The sequence below is a fragment of the Pezoporus wallicus genome, unplaced genomic scaffold (assembly GCF_028554395.1).
Source record: "Pezoporus wallicus isolate ANWC-B61680 ecotype Strahan unplaced genomic scaffold, APGP_CSIRO_Pwel_v1 contig_8403, whole genome shotgun sequence".
Classification (NCBI taxonomy): domain Eukaryota; kingdom Metazoa; phylum Chordata; class Aves; order Psittaciformes; family Psittacidae; genus Pezoporus; species Pezoporus wallicus.
Window position 1 is genome coordinate 881,025 of NW_026641953.1, and position 21,136 is coordinate 902,160.

The 21,136-nt window shown below is 40.5% G+C and overlaps 1 long non-coding RNA gene across 1 annotated transcript; it reads right to left on the reverse strand.

Moving 5' to 3' along the window:
• Window positions 1-3,575: 3,575 nt before the first annotated feature.
• On the reverse strand, window positions 3,576-12,026 carry LOC130608454 (uncharacterized). Its single transcript, XR_008974538.1, has 4 exons — window positions 11,855-12,026; window positions 11,607-11,741; window positions 4,757-4,931; window positions 3,576-4,094 (listed from the first exon to the last, which is right to left on the reverse strand). It is a non-coding gene; the product is annotated as an uncharacterized LOC130608454 (long non-coding RNA).
• Between the last annotated feature and the right edge of the window lie 9,110 nt (window positions 12,027-21,136).

Sequence of the window (21,136 nt, forward strand, 5' to 3'; positions counted from 1 at the left end):
AAAAGCAAATTCCAACATAATGTAACATAGTTCAAGTCAACATGAGAGGAGGAGACCATGACGGAAAGCTCATCAAAAGACTCCCATTGACTTTCACTGGCTTTGGATCAGCCCTTAATTCTTTACCTTCACTTGCATAGCAGCATAATCACAGAAACAGCCTAACACCTTGCAGTCAGGCTAGGCAGAGGACTCAGAAAGAGCCATCCAGACAGGCTGTTCACCAGGCCTTTCAAAACGCAAACACTGATTTGTCCACTATATGTAAATGGATGATTAGAGTCATTCTCTAAGACAAATTAACTTTTCTACACACTCTAAATCTGTTTAGTCACTTTAAAGGTGTCAATTATTGGAGCATGCTAAGACTATGAATTTCTTAGTAATAGCTTTAATAGCATTTTGAAATGAAAAGCAGATACCTTGAAGTTGGCTTACTTTGAAAAGACATATGAGTAGATCTGGTTTTAATTTATGTCCTATTCTACATCTGGAATCCCTTATAATTAAAACTAAAAGCTGGACTACTACTTCCACCTGTCAAATGATGAAAAGATGAATGCACTAATAGCTTACTAAATAGCCTAACATGATAGAGTTTACTTTCCCATTCTATACAGTAAAAAAGGATTTTGGACAGGAGGCTAAAGGTCTTTGGTCATTACTAATAGCACACTTTCAGTATTAACCTACGTACCCCACTACCATCACCACCAGTGCCTTTTAGCACCAAGATCTCTAAACTGCACTTTGCATTTTGATTAGATACGTGTATTCATCTCTGCTGCTGCAGTGTTTCAGGCTTTCCCGATCTACAGGTGGATTCTCTCCCCTATAACTATTTTAAACCACTCCCCATTTTCCTTCCTCTCATTTTATTCTCTAATTAACTACTTTAATCCATCAAGTTTTCTATCCACGTTTCTGAAGCATTCTTATTCCAAATGACAGCGTTCCTGTTGATGTGAGCTGTCCAGGGCATGTGACAACTTGGACTCTATTTTCTCATCTTCTTATGCCGTTTCTGTTTGATCTCATCCCCTCCTCTTCCTGTTGATTCACCTGTCTCATCTTACTACACTGTCTCACTCAAGAGAATTTTAACACATGTATTTGTACAGAATCAAACAGAACTAGACCCTCAGAAGATAAGCAGGGCCTTGATGTACAGACAGTATCAATAAAATGACACCTGTTAGATTAACAAGTTAAAACACAATAAAAATATTCTTCTATAGAAATACTGAACACTTTTCCCCTATTGTGTTGATACATCACCCATGAGTCTTCATAGATGTCCAGTCAGATTAGGAACCTCCTATGGGAATCCATGAGATTACAGCTCTCGAGTGTGAGCCTACAGCCTTTTTTTGGCTCTTAAGAGCCATCCTTTCCAGCACAAGCTTGCCCATTTATCATTAAAGTTGTATAAAAACCTAACCAAACCACAGAGGGGTGAATCCATTTGCAATGCTATACAGTAATTTTTAAAATAAATGAAGAGCAAGGGAGTGAGTTTCCAAAGGAAAACTTTGGTTCTGTCCTCACACAGTCCTTGCAGTGGACAGCCAGCTGTGTGGGCAGTCTCTGAAGATTGCCTCATTGCCTGCTCTTGTTTCCTCTATTCATAGAAATATGAAAACAGGATTTTACTCTGCTTGAAAAATAGTTTGGAACAGTCCAAAATATGAAGGTGTTTACTCTAGATAAAGCAGTCTTATTAACACTTTTAGCATTAATGCTATACTCACTGTTTCCAGTGGACAAAGAGCCCCAGTAGTTCTTACAGTTCTGCATACTGTTAAATAAATTATTTTCATATTACTGTATTCCTCAAAGGAAAATAAAAGTCTTGTCTCCTGAGTCTCTAAACAGCTGCTCAAAAGCCTCCATGGCATATTGATGCCAAGAGACAGGAATATTCCAGCAAAATGTTTTACTAAGACAGACAGCTATGGAAAAAGCTGTCCCAAATATTACAAACGCACAGCACTCAACTTCTTACGTCAAAGCAAAGAGTAATGTTTCAACTGCCCCAGCAAGTAGGAAATGATGCAGGTATTAAACACTATTACGAGAACAGAGACACATTAGTTACTGCTTATGCAGTAGGACTGTGAATGGAGCTTTTTGTTGTGGAGGATTTTCAGGGGGAAAGTTAATACACTTTGTCCAGACCATGAGATGGTACAAATCAGTGTAGTTCCATCTAAATCAATGGATCAGTGTTGATTTACAGCAGCTGAGGATCAACCCCCTCTTTTTTGGCCTGCTGAGGATTGTATAACATATACTGCCTAGAAACACTGATGACAAATTTGAAACTGTGTAGGGATATGCTGAACCAAAAGCCTGATTCAAACTCAAACTGGCTACTCTCCTTTTAAATCACTAAGAGCTGCTGTCTTAAATGTTACTGTCAAACCAGAATTTTTAAACATGTATCAAAATCTAGCAATGCACCCTCTGGTCTGTGCCACGGATGCTGCATTCCATACAAACTCAAACCCGCCTAGTGCCAATTCATAAACGATGTGTTGGTTTAATCTATTTTTCACAGGGGGTGTTTCAGAGCAGGAAAATTAGAAACAGGTAGAAGGGACTATTATTACTGTCTCATAGTGTGCTCTTGTACATGAGGATCAGATTAAGATAACATCTGGTCTATATTTCTTGAACTATTTCCCTTTTATCACAAGAAAATCGGCAACCCATCTCACAACTGCTCCTAATTTAGATCTAAATGTCACTGATGAAACATTGTACAACATGCTGTTATCTATTAAAATGATTTCCCTGAAGGAACAGTGGATACTTTTATATTTTCCAGTGAAGCCAACCATATTCCCCCTTAGCACTAACTAGTTGCCTTATAATCATATACTCAAATGGTAAAGGCAAAATCACTTTGGAAAAAACAAATGAGTCCCCACCAAATCTTCAGCTGGTGGAAATTAATGCCTGCTCACTGATTTCAGTGAAGCAAGCTCCATTTACACCACCCTCCTTACGATAATGGCTTTGATTCACACACGGTCCAAACCTGCAAGGTGCTAAGGCTGTTCTGCACTCACTGGTTTTAAGAGGAACTGATTAAAGCCAGGGCCAGGCTCAAATGCATAATTTAGCAACGTTTTTAAGTATGTGCTTCAGGGCTTGACTTTCATGCACACAGCAGAGGAACAATGAACAGTCCAGAGATTTTTGCTGGGAAGCAGAAAGGCAGAGCACAGCACACTGTCATCCCTCTCATTTGGTTCAAACAGAAAAACTGTCAGTGGAATGCAGTAATCTTTTTTTCAGCACTTTGCAGAGTTCAAGTCCCCAGAAAGTAGCCTATTGAGTTCAGCAAATAAAAACTTCTGTTTTCTTCACAAGTCTATAATTCATTTTCATGGACAGTAAATCAGAAAATGGAGGGGAAAAGTACTTTACAATCTCAAACTATTTTGCATACCTTTGCTGCACATCAGTTTTAGCCATTTCCATCATATCGTTACCACTTAAAAAGGGGGGAATTAGATAAGCATACGTCCCCTGTATTAACTGGTTTAATTTAAAAGTAATTTCTGCCATCTGGAATTACTATTTACTGTTGTTTGGAGGAAGAGGGAAAAAAAGAGAATCTGAAACTGTAGAAAAGATCATCACAATTTCTTTCAAAGAATAACCAGTCTGAAGGAGGGTGAAGCATACAAGGAATGTAATTGATTACCCACCAGTCAACTTGTATATTTTGGAGGGAATTCCAAGAATAAAAAGTTTCTAGCAGTTATCAGCGGTCAGACTGGAGCCATTCATTTTTCACCTGCTTATGTTTGTTGTCTGGCACCCAGTCAAGGGTGCTATTAGCAGAATTAAGCTCCAGAAGAAAAGATTACCCTGTAGGAGGTAAGATAAAGACTGGAAAGTGTGGCTTGTTATCAGTATCACAGTAAGGACCAGGTCAGAAAGGATTCAGTGTGGGTTTTCATTTCAAACAGGTAATCTCTACTGAAATAATAGAGTAATTGTTGCTTTGAAACCTTTATGTGCTGCAGCATACTACAGATCATTTGATGCAGATTCTGGATTAATGAAGAACTCCAACAAGCCTGAAACAGACACACAGAGAAAGCAAGAAAAGAACAGTGCACCAGTGGAAAATGTCTTTATCCTCTAATTCCAGGTCAATATAGTGAAACATAAAATATTATTCAGGGCAGTTTTATACCTTGATTTATGTATCCCCTCCTTCTCAGTCTGCTTTCTATCTGTCTATAAAGTTTTGGTCTATAAACATGCAGTAATGTAATACAAAATATTGCAAGAGTAATAACATATGCAATTACAGTACATCTCACAAATCCTGAACACAAGCAATGAATCAAAGCTTTCCAGGACTATTCCTTGAAAAAAAATTTTTCTTAGGTTTTATTCAAAGGCTTGAAACCAGTCACTGGGACAAGCTGCAAGAGCAAGATGCACATTGCAGATGATGGACAGCATTTTATGTTTTTCTGGCAAATTGCTTTAATGTTTGCCTTGAAAAGTAATTGTTGAGTGGGCTTTTCATTTTTTTTTTCTTTATAAAGATAGTGCACCTTTCTTTTGGTTTGGAAATTAACCTGCACTTTGGTTTCTTACTGTCTGCAGAAAGTGCTAACCAGCAAAATACTTGAACTTCTTAGTCTCAAAATACAAAGGATGAACTGGTAAACACTGGCAAAGTACAAAGAAAATACAGCAAAGAGTTCTTTCATCTATAGCTTCTTACCTTATGGCAATCTTCAGTTTTCAAGCCTTGAAGGCATTTAAAGAAAGCTCTACTTTGGTGTGGACTTCATCAGTCTTACACATAGTCCTTTTCCAGCCATGCCACAAGGAAGGAAGCCAGGTAAAAAGCAGGCCAAGGCTATAATATCTTCTGCTGGAGAAATTCTGAGTTCTGGCTGTGGAGGAGAAAACAGTAGATTTTGCAGGGTTATTTCACATGAAGGCAGTTCCCTGATCCTACTTCAATTACCACAGGGTAATTTACAGCCCTCAAAACAACCTGAAGAGGACATAGACTATGATTTCAGCCAAGAATTCCAGTGGCAAATCCACAGACATGGCTATAATGCCCATTGTTATGTGATGTATTTATGTGTGCTTGCTCCCTCCCTCAGTTCCTGATAGCACTTAGTATCATATTGGCCTATGCCTGGATTCAGGTATGCTATAATTTACACTTCAGAGTTTTGAAGAGTTGTCCGAGGATCTCTAAGCTTGCACAGTTTTTATTTTAGAAATCTTGCAAAAGCAGGGGATTTGCAGAAAATAATTTATATACCAAGATTTCAGTAGAACTATGGAATTGTGGGTAACTACAAACCGGTCAACACAGCATCAATTCCAGATAAGACTATTATAAGGTTGTGATGAGATGCAATCAGTTATAAAGCCAAAGTCTCACTACCCAGATAGTATCAATCCTCTTGATGAAATAGGAAACAGGTCTTAAATGCTTAAAATGGTTTCATTATTACATGTTTGTTTGGTTAAAAGTAGTGGAGCTGACAGAATAAACCAAAAAAATCTACAGGGTACATTTCACAAAATGTCGATTTTAAAACAGTACTTCATCAAAACTGATTCAGCACCCAGTCTGTGGCTTGAAAATGGCCAAGAAACCACTGCATGTGGAAAATCGAGTCCAAAGGTGCAAAGATCATAGTCTGGGAGCTCCAAGCGACATAGCACAAGGAGTAGTGCAGGGATCTCACTGTGGATAGTGCCATTCAATTATATTCCACAGTTCAGAGGAACAGACAGTATTGCTGCTGATAAAGTTTGCAGATGACAGAACACTGGGTGAAGGAATGAATAACAACAAGGGTATGTCAGTTTTTCAGTTTGTCCTGGGCTGTTTAATAGGTGGAGCTTATTTGTCTATTTACACATCTTGTAATACAACCAGATGCAAGGTCATGGCTCTTGGCAAGGTCAATGCAAGGCTGGCTCAGCATTAAGAGCTATTTGGTTCCTGGTTGGGGTATATTAGCTACAATTTTGCCCCCTGAACAAGGCCAGTCACTTCAGTAACTCCAGACCTGTCCTAGAGGAAATGTTTACACTGTCCAAACATTGTCTGCACTACCTACAGATAACACTAACTAGTTCTAAATCCAGGGAGGAGAAAGGAGCCAGCCTGGAAGGCAAATCTGTGTTCCAGCCTTTTAAAGTTATCACTGAAACAATTACTTACTCAAGTCTTGTATTTTGCTAACCTATTCCGATTACTACTTTTGCTTCTGTGATACCTTAGAGGAAAAGAAATCACCACACAGACCAAAAGAAAAAAAAAAAAAAAGAGAGAAAAGATGGAAAGTTCTTTATTCATAATAAAACTTTGACTCAGATTCTAAAACGAGCTCCACAGGTGCAGCCTCCCGGCTCTCCTGACTCCACTGGAGTCACTGGGGAGTACACAGGCTTGCCTACAGAAGGATCATGGCAGATTTGAGCACATGAGCTGAGGGGGTTGATCCTGCTAACACTTCATACCAGGCATGAAGCCAGGTGCACAGAGATAAACTAAATCCTAATTAAGTGTCTGAATTCCCAGAGAAATTCATGGGTACTTAGATGTCCAAATATCAGCGTGGATATTGAGCCAGATGCTTATCTCTGTGATTATGCCACTGATTTTCAGAGATGATGGCACTTGCCATTTTATTCCGATTTATCTCTTTTTCTTGAAGGGGAGAGAAGTAAGCCCCGAGGATGACTGCACTATCATTCATCGTTCACACACTAGCATTTTCTCAAAGGAAAAGAATGACTTTTATACCTAAGTTTGAACCTGAGCAACACAGGGAGAAAATTAGCACATCACTAGAAAGCACAGGGCTTCAAAATTTTGGCAAATATGTACTATAAAGCCTTATAAAAGAACTAGAAGATCTTATAAAAGAGCTAGAAGAGATTTATATAGTCTGAAACACAAAGACCTATATGCTTTGTACCACATTACCACTGAAATTAGCTGATAAAAATATTTAGTGACTAAACCAAAATAAAAACATTCTGATTTCACACTAAAGGTATGCTCTGCTTCTAACAGGAAATAAGAATCCTGCACATTAGATCATATCTTTGCTACCCACTCAGAGTAAATGATTGATGTAACAGTCATGTTGAATCAAGATGCTCGTTCATTCTTTTCTTTCTCTACAGAGTGACTTTCAGCCAACAGATTTTTTTTCCCTCAGAATATCTGTGATTCCTTAGATTCTTTGAGGCTCTTCCCTTAATAATTGGAGGAGCTGCCTGAGCAAAAAGCTGCAGCGCAATGCTTTCTCTCTGCTGTAAGAGTTCCCTGGGTCAGAGGCACACACACAGTCTGTGCTGCTGCAATCAAACCAGCCCAGCTTGAGAAAGCATAAACACTGTGGTGGGCAGAAGAGACAAAAGTAGGGGGCCAGGAGGGAAAACAGTCATGTCACTGTTATTTCTTTAGCAGATGAGGGGCTGATCCAGGTCCCACTGAAGTCAGTGACACAGTTCCTATCAAGTTCAACAGAAATGATCTTTAAGAGAGTGCTTTCTTGCCAGATACCTGAGTAATATGGCTGGGTCCTAAAGATTTCCACAGCAAAGAGAATCTTCCTTCCCCACCTCCACAGTTCTTCAAAGAATCAGACCTTCTTTAAAGGAGTAGCATCTTCAGGAGCGGGGGTATCCCATTAGCATAAATATTCCTCCCATCCCCAGGCACCTTCCTCCTCTTTGCATATTAGGACTACAGAGAGGATTTTCAGGTTTTTGGTTTGGGGTTTTTTTTTTACAGATGTGGGCAGAGCTTTAAAGACAGCAGCTAATTTTCTTCATTTTGTATTTACATGAAATTTCACTCTTCCTACTCATACCTGGAGAAAAGTAAATCTGCAGAATAATGACTAGAAAGTTATCTATCTCTGCAGTGTAATAGGTAAAAACAGCTATCCCCCCAAACTTCTGCAAACCAAAAGTAAATACTCACAAGCCACAGGGTTTTTTGACCTTGGATTAACAGATCCTCTAACTTTGGGCATCCTGGCTCTCTCCTACACTGTGCCCAAACATGGGGAAGCCATTCCAAGCTTTACACTTTACTGTATTAGTGCATGTGTGTCAGCCAAATCCTGGTGAGAAAAGAGTTAGAGCCATTGCTGCAGTATAGCTCAGAGCCACGGACGTTTTGAGTTTCAAGCTCATGTTGGTAGCACAGCTGTTTACGGACATTTTATATCAAGAAACCTGTCAAAAGTCAGAGGTAAAACTTTACGTACTATTTTATTAAATTACTTGGGATACAACAAAATGGAGTTCCAAGTCTTTCAAAATACAGAACTGTTTCCTGTTGTTTGTGTTCTTTTGCATCTTAAGGGCAGAAATGGGACTTTGCTGAATAGGAAGTGTAAGGTGAATGACATATTTGAGGAAAGAAGTACCCACATCATTACTATCGGGAAATGTGGTACATTAAGAAGGTAGGAAGAAATTTTTCAGTAGTCTAGAAGAGAGATTTTATTAGTTTGGATTATCCCAACGGGTGTTTGTTTCTCTCAAGACTCCAGCAAATTCTTTTCCTCTTTAAACTCCCAAATCAGCATACCTTTGGAAAAACACCTACATTTCCCCCAGTTACTTTCTACTGCCTCTGGTATATCCTTACCCTAAGACCAATGATCTTGCTCTTCCCTTAAAAGGAAAGAATTCTACAAGGATTTCTTCAGAATAAATCCTGAGTTAGTACTTAGCATGGATGAAAATGAATGAGATAAATAAAAAAGCAGAAATAAAGGCAATGCTGTTTCCTACTGTATGTATACCGGCCACATATTCAGCATTTATTACCAATAACATTTCCTTTTGACAGATTCCTGAAATCAGTCTATGTACTGCCTTCCTATTGCACCTTACTGCACCAGGTGTTAAGTAAATGTCACTCACCTGAGTGTATGCTTAAATTTACGATTTGTGTGGATGAAGAGATGGATACGTGGGAAAGCTGTGAGAGTTCACTGTAGTTTTGAAAAACCGGATTTTTAAGATAATTTTTTTTTAAGTTATAAAAAACCGTATTTGACCCACAGATGATTTTAGTGTACATACTCATGCTCTTAACTAAAATACCTCTCTCCAAGGATGCTACTGGCTTTCTACCACTTTCAGTGCGAAAAGCCTACATCTACAGGATCTGGGCAGATTCTATAACCAAACTATTCTGAGAAAACAAATCTTAAAAACAGTATATGCAATACAGCTGTTTAGTAGTTCCTCAGGGCTTACTGGTGCTTACTGCCAGCTCTCAGCTTCTTTGCTTTAAGCTGTTTCTTTAGATTACCTTTTGGAGTACGTACTCTCGCCTCCATGCTGTCACCCTAGATGGCTCTAACAAGTCTCCTGCTGCCACTTTCTTGTTCTCAGGAAGATCTGTTAACATTTTTGTCTCCTTTTGATCTCTGGACCTTTCTCTTAACACTTTTCACAGCCTCTTGAAAATGGGATTCTTGAAGTCAATAATTTGCTTATTGTCTCTCTAGTGTAAACTTAAAATGTTTTTCATCTTGGAAGCTATTTCCGTATGTGTTCTTTTCACATTTCCTCTTGGATTCAAGTGACCTGGGATTTAATAATCATTTTACCACCTGAAATGAACACTAGCACCTGCCTACTGCTCAGTAACTAAGTTGTTTGTCAGTATTCTGGGATTTGTATCTGATAGCTCCTCTCCTTTATACTGTTTGATCAGCACCTCAAAATACTGAGGTGCTGCAGCTGACAGAGGATTTTACATGTGAGGCCACATTTAAGGATGTGATAATAGAGAAGACCTCCTTACTCACAGGGAGTCTTTCCTGGCCTTTAGGGTCTATGACTTCAGACCCCTTCGAAAGATGGAAGCCTGAACAGCCATCCAGCACAGTAAGAAAATACTTCTCAGCCTATTATATACCCTGTAGCACCACCACCCCTCCAATTGATTAAAATAGCACAGTATTCTGTACCACAAAAGACTGTAATTTGTAAGGAATGCTAAGCACTTGGAAAGCACAAGGGGACACTGAGAGTGGGGAGGTCCTACCCCATAGACACTCTGTCCCTTTCAAACCATGGGAATACAGGCCCCTCAAATTGAAATGCAGACTTAGGAGATGAATGCTGTTCTTAGCTTGAACAAAACAAAACCCAATGTTTCCAAAACTGCACAGCTCTCCCTTACCCCAGGATCTTTCTTTTAAAACAATGAAACCTTTTCTAGGTTGCATGCAAAGGAGGAACATGGAAGATAAGTTTATTCTTGCTCCATAAATGAAATCTGATTATATGTCAGTGTATACCAGTGTTTACACATATGGAAAAGAGAATCAGAGAATCATTTAGGTTGGAAAATACTTTTCAGATCATCAAGTCCAACTGTAAGCCCAGCACTGCCAAGTCCACCACTAAACCATGTAAGCACCACCTCTACCTGCCTTTTAAATACCTCCAGGGATGGTGACTCCACACTTTTCTGGGCAGCCTGTTCCGGGGACATCAGACCACAAGTAGCATCTAACGCCACCTCCAACCCACCATGGAACTGTAGGAAGACTAAAATGAAATGGACTGAATCTCCAGTTGATAAGAACAAGAACAATCAACATAAGTACTTCGGGACATTAAAGAATTGTCCTCACCAACTACCTGCAGGAGAACCAGCACCTTAGTTCACAGTTTTCTTTATACAAGCAACAACCAGGAGTCAAAACCTGGATATAGATTTTACACCGGTGATACAATCACAGAACTCTATCTTCCTACTTCCACCGTTCACTCTTCTTTCTGGCTGTCGTGGTTTAAACCCAGTCAGACAGGTTGTTCACTCACTTCCCCCCCCTTCTTGCCCTCCCCCTACTCCCGGAGGGACAGAGAGGAGAATCGAAAAGAATGCAACTCCCACAGGTTGAGATAAGAGCAGTTCAGTAACTAAGGTATAACACAAATCACTACTGCTACCACCAATAATAATAATGATAAAGGAAATAACAAGGGAAGAGAATACAACATCTCACCACCAGCCAACTGATAACTCGCCCCCCCCCCAGCCCGACCAAGCTCTGACCGATGCCTCCTCCAACCCTTCCGGCTAACCCCCAGTTACATCCTGGGCATGACGTGCTGTGGCATGGAATACCTCTTTGGCTAGCTTGGGTCAGGTGTCCTGTCTCTGCTTCCTCCCGGCCTCCCCTCCTCCCTGGCAGAGCATGAGGTTCACAAAGTCCTTGGCCAAACCAAAACATCGCTATCAGCTCTGCTCCCAGGCCGAAAGTCAAAACACTGCACTGTACCAGCTACCAAGAAGGAAAAACATGACTGCTACTGCTGAACCCAGGACACTGGCCTACAAGAAAATCTTCTGCTGAGATATTTTTTCTTTGCAAAAAGTCTGAAGAAGGAAAAGAGTCTCTGGCTCAAAAATTAAAATATGATTAGAAAAGAAAAAATACCAGAAGAATTAACGACATCTGTTATAACTCATTGTACCTCTCCCTCATAAGGAAAGAAAAATGCTACAGTTACTACAGACATGAGTGAAATCACATTAGTCATAGTACCTTTGAGAAATACCATCAGATTTCATGAGCTACGCAGGTCAGGTGGGACCAGGACAGAGTTTCAGGCAGCAAGCTCTGAAGAGCGCCTGAACTGCTGCATGTGCTGCTGCTGAGCCAGTAGCTGCATCCTACTTTCTAAATAGATGACCCAAAATGGTATTAATGTCAGTTGCTAACAGACACTGTCTCTGACATGAGATGTAAAATCAAGAGACTTAACACTTTTGGTCATTAAAATGAGAAGGTACCTTTTGCGGGAAAAAGATTACTAATTGCAGCATTTCAGCCAAATTCCAACACATTCAGGTTGTGCTATCCAGGAGCATGGAGGCAGGTGGGACTCACCCACCTCTGGGAGCTTCACTTTCAGTTGATTTGAGGCTCATGGAAACACATCACTCTCAAAAGAACTCCAAAGAAGCCACATGTCCACAGTTTTTCCAGGAATGACATGAGGTGAAATTTGCAGGCTGCAGAGTATTGTGCTGTGATCCCTGGCCTTTTGGAATATGGGAAGTTGGACAACCTTCTGAGGCAAACTCTGCTGGAAGGAAAGAATGAATTTTTCACATCACGGTATTCTTTATGTGTTCCCTGGCACTCCCCTGACCCCTGATGCAATTCACAAAGGAAAGTTTTTGCTCCACCCAACCAAAGAAAAAGGGTAATTTTCTTTCAGATTGGTGAATTGGTTCAGTTTTTACCATGCACAAGAAATGCTGCAATAGAGGAAATCAATCCACATAGCTGGGAAGAAGGGCAAGGAAGAGGAGTGAGACTACCCCTTTCACCTGAAGTGAGCTGTTGGACGGATTCATTCTTACCATGTAACTTCCCTGCTGGTCTCTTTAAAAAGAGAGAAGATGGCTCAGTGCATAGAGGACCCAAAGTACCACCTAGAGGAACCTCTCTTCCCTTAGAGGAGAGAGTAAGCCTAACTTACCACTGTACTTAAATCTTTTGCCTAATAAGGACAGAATTAAAGCATCTCCACTAGATGAGGTAAATATGGGCCATGGTATCTATGCCTTAATTCATTCTTGCCAAAAGGTCAGTGTAGATGGACCCAGAGGGACGACTGCATTAAACATCTCATTCGAAAAAAAAATCCTCCTTTTCTTTTGAATGCATGCTTTTTGCTCCTCTGACCAGGCACACCTGTTTTCTCTACTAACTCAAATCCTTGCAGCCATGTGTGCCCAGGGGATGGGACAGGAGGGGTAGGAGAAGAGAGGGAGTGTAATAAATAGCAGAAGCAAATAATTTACCCAGTAAAGAGCATTCCATGCTTTCCGTATGCAAATTCTGCATAAAAATTCTACATATATGGTACAGAACTACTCTGAACTGAACTCTAAAAATGTTTAATGCAAACACAGCTGTTATCAAGTGTTGTTCTTTCCAAGACTCCATTCAGTTTGATAGTTATCACTATGCCAACGACATTCCCAGTACAAATCTCTCTTTCTGAGACTTTAACAACTGCTTTACACAAGAGAATTTCATTTCACTCTGAAACTTGGTGCTCTGGATCTTTACCAAATGTGCTCCTTCCTTCTAACAGCACCAGCTGAGCCCAAATCAACTCTAACAGATATGGACATTTAGCTAATTTAGGAGTTTAAGAATATTCTTAATTTAAGGACACATTTTACAACATCCAACTTCAGCAAAATATTGCAGTGTCTTTGAGCACATACTCAAATCTCAGTGGTGTCCTAAGAGATATGATATATATGTTTAAACCACAGTGTTTCGTAAAATCCAATAAGGTGTTTTGAATTGTAGTAACGCCTTATTCAAATATCAGTTTTTGAAGGTTGAGGTAGATCAGAGTATTCTAACAAAATATTAGTGTGCTATTTTAGTTTACTGGTTAGATTGTTATCTGTATTAGCTTTTAGGAAAGGGGTATTTTTCATCCAGCCATAGAGAAGGATTTTTTTAAGAATCAGAAGTCTTCTAGGTTTATAATTCTGCAAAACTAAAGGAGACAGTACTTCACTTGTATTTCCTTCAAGGGGCTGATCATAGGACCTAGCTGTGCATTGTGTCCTTGAGAAAACACCTAAAATAACGCAGCAGCTGGCATTTTCAAATGTCATAGGAACAGTAAGGTCAGCTCCTCAGCTGAGGTCCATTTAACTCAAATCAGGACCTGAACAGTTAATATAGAATATGGTTTAATATTATATACATGTATGTGATTTTAAAAATCTGAGCTGGAAAATTCTTATTTATTTCACTGAATGCCTACAAGAGAGATGGGAGCTTATCACTTCTTTGCATCCCTGCTTGTTTGTCCACCCTCATGGAATCAACTTCCATGCAGGAAGCAGGGATGGCAGCCTTGTCAGGGCTGCTGCTCTTCATCCTTTTCAGATGGGCGGATCTTTCAGGATCATCCTTCTCCACAAAACAGCCAGCTCCACAGAGCTAATGAGGTGGAGCAGGTCATCTGCACACAAAAAGGAATGGGAACAGACCTCCTTCCACTCTGAAACAGACAAGCATGTGCTGCAATGTGTGTTAGTGAAACATGGAATTAGGAGCATATCTAATATCAAGTCACAAGAGAAGGTAATTCACAGCATTATTGTTGTAAACCCAAATCTTACCGTTCAAACTCCGTTTTTAGAGTGAAGTAAACACTACCCTACACAACTTCAAACCAATCAGGATAGCCTCTTACTACAGCTCATCTCTCTCCCTCATTAGCTCACCAAGCAGCAGCATCAGAGGCAAGTGGGGGGTTACTTACGCACTGTAGTTATCAACTGATAGTCTGCCCCTGGGAAAAGCAGAGAAGTCTCTAATTAACATAGGCCAGTTACTTTCCTCTCTTAAACCTTCTTTTGCTAAGAGCTGGAGCTACAGTAGGGAAGCCCAATAAAAGGCCTGACAGTTTTTGCATCTCTGTGACTGGCAGTAATTTAAACAGGTTTGACTCCATCTGGGCACAAATATAGCTTTGAGAAAAGGAGGAAACAAAGGCATATGGGACTGTCCACTAGAAACTAAGTAATCAAGCCTGACTCCTAATGGTGAACAGCGATGTTAAGGAGTCCTCGTCTGACTTGGCAGTGGGCTGAGTTCCATGATGCCTCTGTCCTCAGTATCACACATGGAGACTGTATAAAGCCCACGCTCAGGATCTTTTGGAGTTCACGTGATTGCTTTTAGGATACTTGTCTGCATCAGGTACAAGGATGTGCTGTAGGTTCTGACTTTGATTTCCTAAGCTAATCTGTAGCCCTTTACAAGAGGGTGGTACTGATGGCATACAAACTGTGCATTTGAAAAGCAAGTGGCTGGCAGTTGACTTTCTGAGAATACTGCCAGAGTTGAACATGAGGCTTTGCTTTGTAGTACAGTTTCCCATCAGCAACACAGATGGACAGAGGGTCATCAGTTATATGACACTACACCGCATGTGCCAAATTTTGGTTCCTCCCTCAAAAGAGATATATTTTTGCCTTTATGAAGTACAAGATAATTGTTCAGGTGTAGAAGAAAGTTTGTGGCTGAGAGAAACATCTTTCCTCAATAGACTATTCCAAATTACTCCACAGGGACTCCACACACTCTCCCAGGGAAATCACACAAAAAGCACAGACAAGGAAACAAAAGATGACTGAAGCCATTTCACAGCAAGGAAGAAGCCCAAAACCTTTACCTCTGGGTGTATTTAATTGTACTTGGCATTTCAACATACGACAAGACTGCCTTGCAAGAATAAGCTGGAATGGCCATTGGCTCAATGCAGACAGACTTCAGAAGTCAAAACACAACCCTCAATTTGCCAAAGTCGATCGATAGTCTGAGAAATCCCTGAAGGAAACTGATGAAGACAATCTGCAAAAGACAGAAGACAGACAGTAGGGAAACTAGTAGTTTTCCAGGAACTAAGGTAATATATAATTACAATGAGTATGGAAGATTCCAAGTTCAGGAAGAACTTTTGGTTACAGTCCACATTGACATCCATGATGTTACACCAGGAACCATCCCAAAGCTCTTGACAGACTACAGAAAATAGTTTTTAAATTATCTTCTCAGAAAACTTTCCAAGCAAGGAGAACAATATGTGAAAGTTTCGTTCATTAAGTAAGTGGTGAGGGGAGAAATCTGGTTTTGTATAGCAGTGGAACAACTTTAAGAGGGTTAACAGCCTCCTGGAAGATTGGCTGAGAATCTCCTATCAAACTGGCTGAAAATGGGATAATTATGATACAAATGCCTCAATGCATACGTAATTGGACAAGGGTTCAATCAGGAAATAGCACTCTGATTCTAGGCATTATCTAGCCTAACAACATGTCACTGCTCCTTTGCTGCAGGTTACAAAACCACAGCTCAGCCAGCAAGAGATCATCAGATTTTACCTGGTGCAAGTATCAGCCTGATTAACAGTTTAGCAGTTCAGAGTAGCAATTGAGATTAGCAGTTCAGACAAGCAATTTTAGGACATGGTCCAATGGTGCTTCTAAGCAATTTAAAAGTAAACTGTCACTAAAAAGGGTGGTTCACCCTTATGCCTTCTCTTGTGCCATGTCTAGTGCTTATCTACCTGTATAAGATGGTTTAGGGTTGTCCTGGGTTCAGCAGTAGCAGTCATTTTTCTCCTTGGTAGCTGGTGCAGTCCAGTGTTTTGACTTTCAGCCTGAGAACAGAGCTGACAACAATGATGTTTTGGTTTGGCCAAGGACTTTGTGAGCCTCATGCTCTGCCAGGGAGGAGGGGAGGCCGGGAGGAAGCAGAGACAGGACACCTGACCCAAACTGACCAAAGAGGTATTCCATACCACAGCACGTCATGCCCAGGATGTAACGGGGAGTTAGCCGGAAGGGCTGGGAGACAGCAGGGTCGGAGGAGGTATCGGTCGGTGCTTGGTCAGGCTGGGGCAGGGCGAGTCATTGGTTGGCTGGTGGTGAGGTGTTGTATTGTCTTCCCTTGTTACTTCCTTTATCATTGTTATTATTGGTGGTAGCAGCAGTGATTTGTGTTATACCTTAGTTACTAAACTGTTCTTATCTCAACCTGTGGGAGTTGCATTCTTTTCGATTCTCCTCTCTGTCCCCCCGGGAGTAGGGGGAGGGAAAGAAGGGGGGGAGCGAGTGAACGAGTTACCTGACTGGGTTTAAACCACGACAAGGGTGCAGTTACACAGGACAGCTATTTAGCTGCTGAAAACTGGTAGATAGCACGACTGTATAGAAGGAACTAGGGAGAAGCAGAAGTACCTCTTTCAACAGCAGGGCAAGATGTTAATTCAGCTCAACTGTATGATATAACTTTATCGTCAGATTTCCTAAAAGGAGAGGTGAAAAATCAGAATTTAGCTTGACTGAATTACTCCCCAGAGATTTCTCCCCAAATTATAAAAGGAACTTAATATGATTGCATCTTAACCCTAAGAAAAAGTGAGTAATTACCAACAGGTTTTCCTTTTTCAAGCTGCCTCACTACACAGCCTCATGTCTACTAAAGCTTGTGGGAAGAAGGGAGTAGGAAAAGCAGAGATGAGTGTGATGCTGAGGCAGTTCTGGTTTAGAAAATAAAAACTTGTGGACATGCACTCTGATTTAATCAGGCTGATTTTTTAAGAGCTGGGGAAGAAGGAATCTTTACATTCTAGTGGTGAATAATAGCTGAGGATAATATCTGAAACTGGCGCTGCCAGACCTAGAAGATGATGTTTAAGGGTAATTTAACGTGTTGTGGTTTGAGAGAGACTAAGCTTAAAAACCTGCTTTCGAGCCTCTGTCTGTAATGGATAGAAAGAAAAACTGTATTATCATGGATGGATCCATTGGCCATTTTAATACATATTGAAACATGCAGGTTTTGTCAGCAAGATGGGAGATTGACTTGGAAAGCAGTAAGGATTCAAGGGGACAGACATGAAGCCCTGACACACTGTGGCAAAAAATAGTTTGTTTGATCATCAGATGTCTATGAAGTGGATGCAGAGATGCAACACTCCCTTTGTATGCAGATGAGACATCTGTTAGAGCAGCTGGTGAGGTCTGATACCCATGCTTTAAAGGAGGTTGGAACATTCCACAGCTATTCAAAGAAGGGCTACAAAAAATATTGAGATATTGAAAACGAAAGCTTATATTATGAGGCTTATTGAGTTCAGTCTATTGAGCTTAATACATGGAGAAAAGACCTGACAGACAGGAACTTCCTGATCTAAAAAAAGTATAGCAAAATCCTGTGGCTGGATGGATGTGGATGGAGTGGAGACAGATGAATTCTACTCTAAAATAAAAAGTAATTTCCTTGTAATAAGCACTATCAAATATTGGAACATCTTAGTACAGGTTATGGCTGACTTTGTTCTTCTTAGCCCTTAATCAAGACCAAATACAGTTCTAATTTAATGCTTTAATCCAGCTTCCAGGAAACACCGTATGGCCTACAGAAACAGGGAGTTGGAAATAAAGGATTGGTGGGGTGGTCCCTTCTGCCCTGAGAGCCTGTGTACAGGTAGCAGGTACTTCTTTAAGAAAATAAACAAAGACCCGCTTTAAAAGCCAGAGTGTAAATTGATCTGACTGATGTGGTCTGATGCAACAGACTTAGCTTTATTGGATTAACTAGCAAACTTTATCAGCTTCCCAAGAGTCCTATGAAAACATTCTAGTGCTCACCTTTTCAAGACTGTTGCTTAAAAAGAACCTGAATATGAGCAACTTTAAAAAAAGGTAGATGAAGAGGGCAGAGTTTTTAACCTTTGTGTGCAGTGGTCTATGAAGGCAGTATGATTCCATTTCTAAAATCCAGCTGCTCTTATGTAAAAGAACAGTCCTTTGAGTAAATAAGCATCAAGGAGCAGAAGTACAACTTGACTTAATCCTTGACTATGGAACAATAACCAATCTTTCATATCACTGACTTGCAACCTGTTATCAACAATTTTTAAGGAGTCATCAGCATAACAACAAAGGCTATTTGCCATGATTTTAAACTCACTGTGCAAGAGTCTACACTGTACAAGAAGTTTCTCCTCTGGGAGACTTCTCAGAGACTGCAAACTGAAATGTTTGGACATCTCTAGCTTAAATTTTCAAGACACCATTTGGAAGCTTCAATTTTTATCAGCATTCTTGTGATTTTATTGTATTTGGTTTTGGGGTTTTTCTTCAGGAGGCAGATCAGTTCCTTTTTTAATCCCAGCAAATTGTCTTTCTGTTTGTTTTTCTTTTCCTTTGCTTTTTCTAAGACCTGTGAACAAATCAGAAAAGCTGTCACACTGTATTTGACAAACCAGTTCTCTAAGAATGAAGGTATATGACCCCAAAAAGCAAGGCGCAAACTCTCTAACAACTGGCTCTTCTTAGAGCTGGTACATCTGCATTGTCAGCTATTCTCTGAATAGGCAGGTTGGAAGGTTTCTGAATGCACAACACACCATGTGGGCTCCCAGCCTACAGTACAGCTCCTGAAAGTAGATTTTGATGGGTCAAAGCCATTTTATTGAATTAGCCCTTTATTGTTTACATTAAATACAAGTGAGCTCAGAAATACCGACTTATCCTTCTGAAAGGCTGGATTATACCGCGTGGCTCGGATGCAAAAAAAGATTAGGGTTTTTATACTAATTACTTCCAGCATGAGGAGTGCCTGGACCAAAGAGTATTGACTTTGGAGACACTCTGCTGGGCATTTCAGTGCAGAAATGTTTGTCATCTTCTCTTGCCACAAGTAAAATGACTGATGATTCCTTAAATTTGGAGTGCCACACTATCATTAAACCCTGCGGATGAGCTCTGCCGTGGCTGTGACAGAGGGTAGCAACAGAGCTTTCCACTTGTTTCTGGTTGTTTTATCCCCTCTCCCACTGTCACTGTTGCTGTGAAGTGCAGTGTAGCATCGCTTCCTCCTACTTCACATCACTCTTTCAGGAAGTAAGAGAACAGAAAAAGATTATCTCATTATCATTAAGTGAGCTTTCATTCATTCATACTTAATCAGCTAAGTAATCCATCAAGAAGCAAAGTTTCCCAGACTACAAAACCCAAGGTATTTTCAGCAGTCTGAAAAATTAGAGTTGAATATAGATATGAATATGTTGGAAATCTGATATGCCACGTATGATTCTATGATTATTGTAGCTCTCAAGCACTATAGGCAGATGAGAAGGACAGACTTTCATGTGATGTGTATTCTTCCCTAAATGGACCCTTATATTTCTCATAATCAAGCAGTCACCTGCCTATGCAGAACAGACATTCAGCTTCTGGGCAGCTTTCATGGCCAGTGGTGGAAATCATTCACAGGCAAATCAAAACTATCAGGGAGTTTAATAATTTCTATGAGCAAAACAGATGTCCCAGAAGTGCACACAGCTTTCAGTGAGTAACTCTGCACACAGTGACATCAGATCTTCCCACTACACAAATTACTACTTGGGGCCTGGGGTCTGCTGGTATTTGTTTGAGTGATGATACCCTGTGTAGCTTGTGAAACAGAACAAACAGAAGGCTTAAATGAGCCTGAAGATTTGTGAACTGCTGATTCTACACAAAGGACACCCTCCATTGCTTTTACATCCAGCAGTATCCCAATACAACATGGGGATCTTAAACGATTGTTCAAATGATATTAAGCAAAACATTTGTGCTCAAACTCTGATGTTACCGAAAAGAAATGCACAGATCTTTACACTCACACCAGCTGTGATGCGGCAGGTAAGGCTCACAAAAGGGTCTTGTTTTAAAACTTGCATTCAATAAACTGGTAGAAGAACAAAATGAAAACAAGCTATTGTGTTAATCTCCAGATTAGCCCTCATAGTCTGTCAATTTAATACTGATTAGTAAACAATGTCCATAATTAAGCTGTTGTTGGAGACACAAATGCCCCACGAGCCCGAGCTAATGCGTAGTATTCAATCCTTTTACAAAGGACGGTAGATACAATTCCAGGAATGTTAATGCTGTCAAGTATCCATGATGTACATAACAAAAGAGAAGGCAGAGAGTTGAGGTAATTAAGTCACACTAGACCTTCTCTCCAGCCTGTACGTGTTTATGGACTAAATGTTATTAGGTGTAGTAAATAAAATGCCACTGAGGCGTGGGAGTTGGGACCAAAATGGTATGAGGTTTACGGGGCCGTCAAACTGTGGATTCCCCTGGCATCAAAGCACACACATACCCCTTGCTAAGGCTAGTGACATTAATGTGCATGACAGGGGTCCATGGGGCCGTGGTCCCCTAATTGTTTAGGAGACCTTTTAGTCTGGTTGCAGACTGCATGTCTTGGTATTTGTGGAGCTAATTGCACTAAAATCCGCCAGCACAGTGTTTGCGGTGATGGGTTAACTCATTTATCCTCAGGATAATACTCAGCTCTTTGTCAGCCTGGGCTCCCACATAACTCCTAGACTGTCACCCCCAATGCAGGAGGAGGAAGGAGGCTTCCAGCAGTGCTGCGATGGAAACTCGCTGCACGTGTCCAAAACCATAAACATTTAAATATGAAACAGTGCCATTTTCCTTAGTGTTTTCTTGACTGGT